Genomic DNA, 12,966 nt, shown 5'->3' on the forward strand with positions numbered 1-12,966 from the left:
ATTTATACTAAACTAAGTTTCATCTTGGGCGTTGGGTTCTAGTTGAAAATATCTCAAACCACCAGCCACGGAAGTTTTGTTTTTGTTTATTTTTATTAGATTTTTATTTATCTAAGTTTTACAAAAGTTTTTTCTTTAAACAAATAATTTTCTGTGTTATTAATATTCTTAATTATTTTTGGCGTGTTTGCTTACGCTGCTCGTGTTAGTTATGAAAACAAATACTGTTTTGCAAATCATATTTAAAATTATATTAATTATTTAAATATTATTTACAATGAGGGTGTAAATTGGCTTTGTATTTAGAATATAATATAAATAGAAAATCTGCTTATACAACAATGTTTTGTTGATGTTGGCCAGGAAGTCATAATTCTTAATGTGATTCAATTAAAACAGAAGACTTAAGCAACGAACGTTGCTGAATGCAATTATTAACATTTTACTGTCATTTGCATTGGAAATAGAAGTGTCACTATGACAGTGAGAGAGACATCGAGATATAATTTTATTGTAACACGCCTTTAAGACAGTTAAATGGGAAATGCTGTTTATTTCTATTTAAACGAACTCGTTCTGTTCTAGTTCTGTTCTAGTTCTGTTCTAGTTCTGTTCTAGTTTTGTTCTAGTTCTGTTCTAGTTCTGTTCTAGTTCTGTTCTAGTTCTGTTCTAATTATGTTCATGTTCTGTTCTAGTTCTGTTCCAATTCTGTTCTTGTTCTGTTCTAGTTCTGTTCTAGTTCTGTTATAGTTCTGTTATAGTTCTGTTATAGTTCTGTTCTAGTTCTGTTCAAGTTCGTTCTAGTTCTGTTCTAGTTCTGTTCTAGTTCTGTTCTAGTTCTGTTCTAGTTCTGTTCTAGTTCTGTTCTAGTTCTGTTTTAGTTCTGTTCTAGTTCTGTTCTAGTTCTGTTCTAGTTCCGTTCTAGCTCTGTTCTAGTTCTAGTTCTGTTCTAGTTCTGTTCTAGTTCTGTTATAGATCTGTTCTAGTTCTGTTCTAGTTCTGTTCTAGTTCTGTTCTAGTTCTGTTCTAGTTCTGTTCTAGTTCTAGTTCTGTTCTAGTTCTGTTTCTAGTTCTGTTCTAGTTCTGTTCTAGTTCTGTTCTAGTTCTGTTCTAGTTCCGTTCTAGTTCTGTTCTAGTTCTGTTCTAGTTCTGTTCTAGTTCTGTTCTAGTTCTGTTCTAGTTCTGTTATAGTTTGGTTATAGTTCTGTTAGTTTGGTTATAGTTCTGTTCTAGTTCTGTTCTAGTTCTGTTCTAGTTCTGTTCTAGTTCTGTTCTAGTTCTGTTCTAGTTCTGTTCTAGTTCTGTTCTAGTTCTGTTCTAGTTCTGTTCTAGTTCTGTTCTAGTTCTGTTCCAGTTCTGTTCTAGTTCTGTTCTAGTTCTGTTCTAGTTCTGTTCTAGTTCTGTTCTAGTTCTGTTCTGTGCTGTTCTAGTTCTAGTTCTGTTCTAGTTCTGTTCTAGTTCTGTTCTAGTTCTGTTCTAGTTCTGTTCTAGTTCTGTTCTAGTTCTGTTCTAGTTCTGTTCTAGTTCTGTTCTAGTTCTGGTCTAGTTCTGTTCTAGTTCTGTTCTATTTCTGTTCTAGTTCTGTTCTAGTTCTGTTCTAGTTCTGTTCTAGTTCTGTTCTAGTTCTGTTCTAGTTCCATTCTAGTTCTGTTCTAGTTCTGTTCTAGTTCTGTTCTAGTTCTGTTCTAGTTCTGTTCTAGTTCTGTTCTAGTTCTGTTCTAGTTCTGTTCTAGTTCTGTTCTAGTTCAGTTCTAGTTTTGTTCTAGTTTTGTTCTAGTTCAGTTCTAGTTCTGTTCTAATTGTGTTCTGTTCTTGTTTAGGTTAGCCTAATATTCTCTATTCCAATTTTTTGGTTAAAATTTCAAAAATTTATTTAAAAAAAAAAAAAAATTTAAAACATGTTTTACTTTTTATCTAAATTTTTATGCTAAATTTTCTTTATACTCAAAATGTTTAATTATCTTTTGTTCTAATAAGTTTCTAATATATTTTTTTATCTTTTATTTTTTTACAGCTTTCGTTTATTAAACTTTAATATTTTCTTCAATAAAAAAGTTTTTATTAAATTAGAGCGTGAAAAGTTTCTTTTTCATAAAAAGAATCTACCAAATCTACACAGTAGCCAGAGCTAGCACAACAGCAGCTTTAAAACTTAAATAAAATCATAATTTATGATAATAAATTAAAACTGCAGACATAAAACTGAAAATAACTATAGCAAAACAGCGAAACAAGAAAAAAGCTCATAAATAAAACATAAATTAAACTTTAAACAAAAGAAAAACGAAAGAATTACTAGTTTTCTATAATAGAAAACAAAAAAAGAAAATTGGAAGAAAGAGAAAAAGCACAACCAGAAGCTTAACTGACAACAAAAAGGAAGTGCAAAACGTTTCTTTTTCCTCTTCAAATAAGAAATAAATACATGTAAATAAAATTGAAAAATTTCAAACAACAACAAGAACAACAAAATGGAAATAATGGCTAACACAAATAATCATAATCAAAAAGAATTACGTTTATATGTTCCAAATGAGCAGCAAACCACAAATTCCACACAATTAACGAGTGGCGGTGCTAGATCTCCCTTTCAGCGAGAGGTGCGTGAATGGCAACGTATTGATCCGGATACAGGTGCATTGCTAACAGGACGTCTAGAAGCAGATCGTTGGATAAATGGACCATTAAATAAATATGGCAAGGTGGGTTTACATTATTGTTGTTGTTATTATTGCTCTTTTAGCTTTTTTCTATAGAATTGTAATTATAATGCTGTTTGACGTGTGCTCATTGGTAGCTTAATTGATTGCTTACCTAGCTCCTTCTAGTATTCAATAGCTCGTTGACTACCCAACAACGAGGTCTTTTGTGATGGCATGGAAAATAATTCCATGTAAGTTAATACCTCAAGTCAAGTTTAGCATTAGAGCGACAATTATATTTTATGTTTAAACTGAGTATCAATGAGTAAGAAGTCAAGTTAAATGTATGTTTTAATCATAAAGAGCAAAAAACTTATCAGTTTTTATGGTCTTAGAAGGTATGTGTGCTACTGCATATTTACTTAAGTAGCAATCAAAAGACTTAAGATAAGAACCTTATAAAGGTAGTACTTTTTATGTGGATGTTAAGGAAATTACTTAAAGGCCATAATTAAGCCTTTTTAATATGTTTCCTGTTGTGATTTTAATTTACCTGAATAAGATAGTTGGTTAGGACAACCAGTACTTAAATATTAGCAATTAACTAAAATATACTAACATAAATTGCCAAACATAGTAGAAGGCTGTTACAAAAAATAATGTTAATTTATTTGTTTGCAGTTTTAGTTCAGCTATTGTTCAGTTCTAGTTCAGTTCTAGTTCAGTTCTAGTTCAGTTCTAGTTCAGTTCTAGTTCAGTTCTAGTTCAGTTCTAGTTCAGTTCTAGTTCAGTTCTAGTTCAGTTCTAGTTTAGTTCTAGTTCAGTTCTAGTTCAGTTCTAGTTCAGTTCTAGTTCAGTTCTAGTTCAGTTCTAGTTTAGTTCTAGTTCAGTTCTAGTTCAGTTCTAGTTCAGTTCTAGTTCAGTTCTAGTTCAGTTCCAGTTCAGTTCTAGTTCAGTTCTAGTTCAGTTCTAGTTCAGTTCTAGTTCAGTTCTAGTTCAGTTCTAGTTCAGTTCTAGTTCAGTTCTAGTTCAGTTCTAGTTCAGTTCTAGTTCAGTTCTAGTTCAGTTCTAGTTCAGTTCTAGTTCAGTTCTAGTTCAGTTCTAGTTCAGTTCTAGTTCAGTTCTAGTTCAGTTTCTAGTTCAGTTCTAGTTCAGTTCTAGTTCAGTTCTAGTTCAGTTCTAGTTCAGTTCTAGTTCAGTTCTAGTTCAGTTCTAGTTCAGTTCTAGTTCAGTTCTAGTTCAGTTCTAGTCAGTTCTAGTTCAGTTCTAGTTCAGTTCTAGTTCAGTTTCTAGTTCAGTTCTAGTTCAGTTCTAGTTTACAGTTCTAGTTCAGTTCTAGTCAGTTCTAGTTCAGTTCTAGTTCGTTCTAGTTCAGTTCTAGTTCAGTGCTAGTTCAGTTCTAGTTCATTCTAGTTCAGTTCTAGTTCAGTTCTAGTTCAGTTCTAGTTCAGTTTCTAGTTTCAGTTCTAGTTCAGTTCTAGTTCAGTTCTAGTTCAGCTTTCTAGTTCAGTTCTAGTTCAGTTCTAGTTCAGTTTCTAGTTCAGTTCTAGTTCAGTTCTAGTTCAGTTCTAGTTCGTTTAGTTCAGTTCTAGTTCAGTTCTCTAAGTTCAGTTCATTTCTAGTTCATTCTAGTTCAGTTCTAGTTCAGTTCTTAGTTCAGTTCTAGTTCAGTTCTAGTTCAGTTCTAGTTCAGTTCTAGTTCAGTTTAGTTCAGTTCTAGTTCAGTTCTAATTCAGTTCTAGTTCAGTCTAGTTCAGTTCTAGTTCAGTTCTAGTTCAGTTCTAGTTCAGTTCTAGTTCAGTTCTAGTTCAGTTCTAGTTCAGTTCTAGTTCAGTTCTAGTCAGTTCTAGTTCAGTTCTAGTTCAGTTCTAGTTCAGTTCTAGTTCAGTTCTAGTTCAGTTCTAGTTCAGTTCTAGTTCAGTTCTAGTTCTAGTTCAGTTCTAGTTCAGTTCTAGTTCAGTCTAGTTCAGTTCTAGTTCAGTTCTAGTTCAGTTCTAGTTCAGTTCTAGTTCAGTTCTAGTTCAGTTCTAGTTCAGTTCTAGTCAGTTCTAGTTCAGTTCTAGTTCAGTTCTAGTTCAGTTCTAGTTCAGTTCTAGTTCAGTTCTAGTTCAGTTCTAGTTCAGTTCTAGTTCTGTTCTAGTTCAGTTCTAGTTCAGTTGTAGTTCAGTTCTAGTTCAGTTCTAGTTCAGTTCTAGTTCAGTTCTAGTTCTGTTCTAGTTCTGTTCTAATTCTGTTCTAGTTCTGTTCTAGTTCTGTTCTAGTTCTGTTCTAGTTTTATTCTAGTTTTGTTCTAGTTTTGTTCTAGTTCAGTTCTAGTTCAGTTCTAGTTCAGTTCTAGTTCTGTTCTAGTTCAGTTCTAGTTCAGTTCTAGTTCAGTTCTAGTTCAGTTCTAGTTCTGTTCTAGTTCTGTTCTAGTTCTGTTCTAGTTCTGTTCTAGTTCTGTTCTAGTTCTGTTCTAGTTCTTTTCTAGTTTTATTCTAGTTTTGTTCTAGTTCTGTTCTAGTTCAGTTCTTTTAATGAAGTTTCTTTTTAAGGAAGTTGTAGATTTGAAAAAACAATAGACTTAAGAAATAAACTTTGTCGGTGGATATTATCAGAAGGAAATGAATGACAATAAAAACATGCTTGTCCAGATTGAAACTTTTCTAGTTCAGTTCTAGTTCACTTCAAGTGCAGTTCTAGTTAAGGTATACATCGTACCAACCTCTTTCTAGATTTTTGTTATTTCTGATAAAGACCACTACATATTTATATGTATTTAACAAATTCCCCCATAATAAGTTGGGTGATCGTTTTTTACTTACATGAATCAACACTTACAAAAATACCCCCTTTTGTTAAACGGTAAATATTTTCTTAATGTTATGACACGTCATTAAACATTAAAATGACATAAAAACTAAAGAAAATAACACTTGTTAAATGAGTTGAAAAATACACACGTCTGTAACAACACTTCAAATGATTAATTATGCATTTTGTTATGTGAGTGAAATAAATAACAATAAACATATAATAAAATATATGCCACAAACAATTAAATAATAATGTAAAAAGGAAATAGAACTGAAATACTACAACAATTAAATATAGATAAGGTAAAAATTTACAAAATAATTTTTCTGCTAAATAAATTTTAAAATCTTCAAAGTTTTTTTTTTCGAATAATATTTCTATTCTAATTAATTTTAACATGCTGGGTTTGTAGACATGTGTTGGGTACTGGCATTTACCAAGATTGATTTGCTATTTGATATTTTTTTTTGGAGATAAGATTCTGGTGATTATGACATAATTGAGTTTAAGTGGAAAAAAAAGTAACAGTTAACCAAACAACAAAAAATATTTTGTTTGTTGTATTTCTTCATGTTCTTTGTTTTAAGAAACTAAATTCAAACGTTTTTAAGCCGACATCAAAGAAGATTATAAAATTGAAAAGATTTTTATTAGAAAAACACAAAATTGTATGAGAATGAAGATTTTTGAGAAACTTTATAATTTCTAATACAGGGTTTTGAAATTTGTTCAATAATTTTGTTTTATATGGTCTATGAACTTTGAAAAAAGTGTCTTCCAATGACGTTTTTTTTTTTTTCCTGGAAAAGTGTCTTTGATCGATGACATTTTCGTTTAGAAAAGTGTTTTCGATCAATGACGTTTTTCATCTAGAAAAGTTTCTTCGATCGATGATAATTTTCGTCTAGAATAGTCTTTTCGATCGAAGACTTTTTTGTCTATAAAAGTGTCTTCGATAAATGACATTTTTCGTCTAGAAAAGTGTCTTCGATAAATGACATTTTTCGTCTAGAAAAGTGTCTTCAATCGAAGACATTTTTCATCTAGAAAAGTGTCTTCGATCTAGAAAAGTGTCCTCGATCGCAGACACTTCTTCATCTAGAAAAGTCTTTTCGATCGAATACATTTTTCGTCTAGAAAAGTATCTTCGATAAATGACATATTTCGTATAGAAAAGTGTCTTCGATAAATGACATTTTTCGTCCAGAAAAGTGTCTTCGATCGATGACATTTTTCATCTAGAAAAGTGTCTTCGAACGTTGACTTTTGTCGTCTAGAAAAGTGTCTTCGATCGAAGACATTTCTCGTCTAGAAAAGTGTTTTCAATCGTTGACATTTTTCGTCTAGAAAAGTTTCTTCGATCGAAGACATTTCTCGTCTAGAAAAGCGTCTTCGATCGATGACATTTTTCGTCTAGAAAAGTTTCTTCGATCGATGATAATTTTCGTCTAGAAAAGTATCCTTGATCGTTGACATTTTTCGTCTAGAAAAGTATCGATCGAAGACACTGAACTAGAACTGAACTAGAACTGAACTAGAACTGAACTAGAACTGAACTAGAACTGAACTAGAAACTGAACTGAACTAGAACTGAACTAGAACTGAACTAGAACTGAACTAGAACTGAACTAGAACTGAACTAGAACTGAACTAGAACTGAACTAGACATGAACTAGAACTGAACTAGAAACTGAACTAGAACTGAAATAGAACTGAACTAGAACTGAACTAGAACTGAACAAGAACTGAACTAGAACAGAACTAGAACAGAACTAGAACAGAACTAGAACAGAACTAGAACTGAAATAGAACTGAACTAGAACTGAACTAGAACTGAACTAGAACTGAACTAGAACTGAACTAGAACTGAACTGAACTGAACTAGAACTGAACTAGAACTAACTAGAACTGAACTAGAACTACTAGAACTGAACTAGAACTGAACTAGAACTGAACTAGAACTGAACTAGAACTGAACTAGAACTGAACTAGAACTGAACTAGAACTGAACTAGAACTGAACTAGAACTGAACTAGAACTGAACTAGAACTGAACTAGAACTGAACTAGAACTGAACTAGAACTGAACTAGAACTGAACTAGAACTGAACTAGAACTGAACTAGAACTGAACTAGAACTGAACTAGAACTGAACTAGAACTGAACTAGAACTGAACTAGAACTGAACTAGAACTGAACTAGAACTGAACTAGAACTGAACTAGAACTGAACTAGAACTGAACTAGAACTGAACTAGAACTGAACTAGAACTGAACTAGAACTGAACTAGAACTGAACTAGAACTGAACTAGAACTGAACTAGAACTGAACTAGAACTGAACTTGAGCTGAACTAGAACTGAACTAGAATCGATAAATGACATTTTTCGTCTAGAAAAGTGTCTCCGATCGATGACATTTTTCGTCTAGATAAGTTTCTTCGATCGATGTTGAAATTTTTCGTCTAGAAAAGTATCTTTGACCGATGATATTTTTTGTCTAGAAATGTGTCTTCGGTCAATGATATTTTTAATCTAGAAAAATGTGCTTCGATCGATGATGTTTTTTATCTTGAAAAGTATCTTCGATCGATGTTTTTTTTCGTTTTGAATAGATGTCTTCAATCAATAATTTAGCTTGAACCTCTTCATCACTACTCAAGACACGCACTTGATAGATTTATATACAAACAAATAAGATTTCATAATGATTGCATTTATACATATTGCAGCAAATACAATTGAAATATCTGAAATCTTAAAATTTTGCCAAAAGAAATTTCAATTAATAAAAATTACTTTATTTTCAATAAAAACTCACAACAAATCTATAGAAAATTGCTTACAATTTTTAATAACATTAAAGAAAGGAGTATAGGAGATAAAATAAATAAATTACTTTAGGCCATGGTAACAAAGAAACAGAAATCAACAAATGAATGAAAGAAAAATGTTGTTAGAAAAAAATAAAATTAAATTTTGTTAGGTTTATATGTTTAGCAATCAAGTAGGGGATAGTGAAAAAACAACTAAGAACAACATTTCAAAGTTAATGTCGTTGTTCTAAGAGGTAATTACCGGATTATTATTTTTTTTTTCCTGGCTGTTTTTCTTTCATAAAGCTGTAGCTAAATAAGTTTTAAGTATATAAACTTGTTGTTATATTTCTATATAAATTTTTTTTCTCTTACTTTGCCAATTTAAAAGTCGTCAACCTTCATATGTTGTTTTGTATCATGTTTAAAACTACACCCACTTAAGTAAGAATTTCCTTTTTTTTTTGTTTGTTTGTTCATACTTTGTGTCTTAAATTTAAACAAAAAAAACCTTTAAAGCTGCATTAAATTTATGGTTTTCTATAAAAGATACAACAACAACAACAACAAAATGTACCACAGCTTTTTAATGTACAAGAATTATAAAGTTGTAAGTAATAATTTTAACAAGATCGTGACATTAATAGGGTTGTATAACATAGATTTTATGTTAAAGAAACAGAAAGATGTTGGTGTGTTAAAAATTTAATAGTATTTATCTCTCCTGGAAGGACAGAGAGACGGACAAGTTACAAAATGTATTTTTGATCACCGATCGTTGACATGTTTGTTAAAGATCACCATCGATCGAAGACACTTTTCTAGACGAAAAATCTCATTGATCAGGGACACTTTTCTAGACTAAAAATGTCATCGAATGAAGACACCTTTCTAGATGAAAAACGTCATCGATCGAAGTTACTTTTCTGGACGAAGAAGCATCATCGATCAATGACACTATTCTAGATGAAAAATGTCATTGATCGAAACACTTTTCTAGACGAGAAATGTTAATGATCGAAACACTTTTCTAGACGAGAAATGTTAACGATCGAAGATGGATCGATGTTACTTTTCTAGACGAAGAAGCATCATCGATCAATGACACTATTCTAGATGAAAAATCTAGAAGAACAATATCATCGATCGAAGACACTTTTCTAGATGTAAAACGTCATCGATCGATGTTACTTTTCTAGACGAAGAAGCATCATCGATCAATGACACTATTCTAGATGAAAATGTCATTGGTCGAAACACTTTTCTAGACGAGAAATGTTAACGATCGAAGATAGTTTTCTAGACGAAAAATATCATCGATCGAAGTTACTTTTCTGGACGAAGAAGCATCATCGATCAATGAGACTATTCTAGATGAAAAATGTTATTGATCGAAACACTTTTCTAGACGAGAAATATTAACGATCGAATAGAGTTTTCTAGACGAAAAATATCATCGATCGAAGACACTTTTCTAGACGAAAAAACATCATCGATCGAAGTTACTTTTCTAGACGAAGAAGCATCATCGATCAATGACACTATTCTAGATGAAAAATGTCATTGATCGAAACACTTTTCTAGACGAGAAATGTTAACGATCGTAGATAGTTTTCTAGACGAAAAAGATCATCGATCGACGACACTTTTCTAAACTGAAAAAACATCATCGATCGAAGTTACTTTTCTGGACGAAGAAGCATCATCGATCAATGACACTATTCTAGATGAAAAATGTCATTGATCGAAACACTTTTCTAGACGAGAAATGTTAACGATCGAAGATAGTTTTCTAGACGAAAAATATCATGGATCGAAGACACTTTTCTAGACGAAAAATGTTAACGATCGAAGATATTTTCCTAGAAGAAAAATGTCATTGATTGAAGATACTTTTCCAGACGAAAAATGTCATCGATCGAAGTCACTTTTCTAGACGAAAAGTTTCAACGATCGAGGATAGTTTTCTACACAGAAAATATCATCGACGGAGACACTTTTCTAGACGAGAAATATCATCGATCGAAGATACTTTTCTAGACGAAAAATGTCATTGATCGAAACACTTTTCTAGACGAGAAATGTTAACGATCGAAGATAGTTTTCTAGACGAAAAATATCATCGATCGAAAACACTTTTCTAGACGTGAAATGTCATCGATCGAAAACACTTTTCTGGATGAAAAATGTCATCGATCGAAGACTCTTTTTCTAGAAGAGAAATGTCAACGAACGAAGATAAAGTAAAGTGTCTTCAATCTAAGACACTTTTCTAGACGAAAAATATCATTGATCGAAGACACTTTTCTAGACGAAAAAGCAACAACGATCGAAGATACATTTCTAGATGAAAACTGTCATCGATCAAAGACACTTTTCTAGATGAAAAATGTCATCGATCGAAGATAATTTAATAGAAAGAAATATGACTTACACCGAAGACAATTTTCTAAGCGAAAAATCTCATCGATCGCAAACAATTTTCTAGACAAAAAATATCATCGATCGAAAACGTTTTTTTAAATAAAAATTTTTATCCATCGAAAGGACTTTTCTAGAAGATAACTGTCATATATCGAAGACATATTTCTGAACAATAACTGTCATCCATCAAAGAGAGTTTTGACAAAACAAAATTAATTTTTCGTAACAAAAGTGTTTTTTCTATATATTTTGTTTAGAATATTGGATTCAATCAATATTTAAAATAACATCTTACATATAAGGATAAAATATTCTAAAATAACAACAACAAAAACTCAACATTAACTGCAGTCAAGCATAAATAAACGATCTTAGACAACTTTAACTAAACAATGCCAAAAAAAAAAAGAAACCAACTTGAACATAAAAAAAAATATTTTTTTCTTAATTTAAAAAAAAAAAATTCAAGAAGTCTTCATCACGATATGAACCTCATTGCCATATGTAGTCATGGCTTAAACCATCTTCATTGCAAAAAAGTGCAAAAAAAGAAGAAAAAGCTTCCTAATATATGCCAGCAGACCTTAAACTTGACTTTTGGATATTTTCAAAACAACAAAAAAAAAAATCAATTTTCTTTGGTGTAGACTTATTTAAAATTCAACAACAGTTGTCTGCTGCTGGTTATTATAATATGTTGTATACATATTTTGTGTATTTTCTTCTTCTCCATCTCTCTTGTCTGTTCTTGTTCATTTCCTAAAGATTGTATTGCAGATGTCAGCTGTTATTTGAGTTTATCTTTTGGTGTATGATGATGTTGTTGATCTTAAGCGGCTTATGGGAGTTGAAACGGATGTTTGTTAGGCTTTAATGTAGTTAAATTTTTTTCATATTTTTAAATTTTTGGTGTTTTCAGCTTGATAGAGGAAGACCTCAAGTTCAAAATCATGACTGAGATAAGAGTGTAGTACTTCAAGTGTTTTACGTTTATTAATTGTAGTTATTTCATTTTTGCTTGGAATTATTTTGCCAAAAAATTACTACATAACCGTTAACTAAAATTGTTAAAAACAATTTTAAATTGAACACTTTTGAAAAAAGTTACCTTTTTCTGATGTTTTTAAATAATGTCTAATGATGAACTAGAACATAACTAGAACAGAACTAGAAAAGAACTATAACAGAACTATAACAGAACTAGAATGGAACTAGAACAGAACTAGAACAGAACTAGAAACAGAACTAGAACAGAACTAGAACAGAACTAGACAGAACTAGAACAGAACCTTAAAACGAACTAGAACAGAACTAGAACAGAACTGAACAGAACTAGAACAGAACTAGAACAGAACTAGAACAGAACTAGAACAGAACTAGAACAGAACTAGAACAGAACTAGAACAGAACTAGAACAGAAACTAGAACCGAACTAGAACAGAACTAGAACAGAACTAGAACAGAACTAGAACAGAACTAGAACAGAACTAGAACAGAACTAGAACAGAACTAGAACAGAACTAGAACAGAACTAGAACAGAACTAGAACAAACTAGACGAACTAGAACAGAACTAGGAACAGAACTAGAACAGAACTAGAACAGAACTAGAACAGAACTAGAACAGAACTAGAACAGAACTAGAACAGAACTAGAACAGAACTAGTAGAACAGAACTAGAACAGAACTAGAACAGAACTAGAACGAACTAGAACGAACTAGAACAGAACTAGAACAGAACTAGAACAGAACTAGAACAGAACTAGAACAGAACTAGAACAGAACTAGAACTGGAACAGAACTAGAACAGAACTAGAACAGAACTAGAACTGGAACAGAACTAGAACAGAACTAGAACAGAACTAGAACAGAACTAGAACAGAACTAGAACAGAACTAGAACAGAACTAGAACGAACTAGAACAGAACTAGAACAGAACTAGAACAGAACTAGAACAGAACTAGAACAGAACTAGAACAGAACTAGAACAGAACTAGAACAGAACTAGAACAGAACTAGAAGAACTAGAACAGAACTAGAACAGAACTAGAACAGAACTAGAACAGAACTAGAACAGAACTAGAACAGAACTAGAACAGAACTAGAACAGAACTAGAACTGGAACAGAACTAGAACAGAACTAGAAGACTAGAAGAACTAGAACAGAACTAGAACAGAACTAGAACAGAACTAGAACAGAACAGAACTAGAACAGAACTAGAACAGAACTAGAACAGAACTAGAACAGAACTAGAACAGAACTAGAACAGAACTAGAACAGAACTAGAACAG

The 12,966-nt window shown here is 31.7% G+C and overlaps 1 pseudogene; it reads left to right on the plus strand.

Moving 5' to 3' along the window:
• The first annotated feature begins 1,996 nt into the window (after window positions 1–1,996).
• Window positions 1,997–12,966, plus strand: part of LOC119613663 — a 29,577-nt pseudogene continuing 18,607 nt past the window's right edge.

This window comes from Lucilia sericata, unplaced genomic scaffold (genome assembly GCF_015586225.1).
Source record: "Lucilia sericata isolate MDLA Ls3-8-SP2 unplaced genomic scaffold, ASM1558622v1 Contig002237F_arrow, whole genome shotgun sequence".
Classification (NCBI taxonomy): domain Eukaryota; kingdom Metazoa; phylum Arthropoda; class Insecta; order Diptera; family Calliphoridae; genus Lucilia; species Lucilia sericata.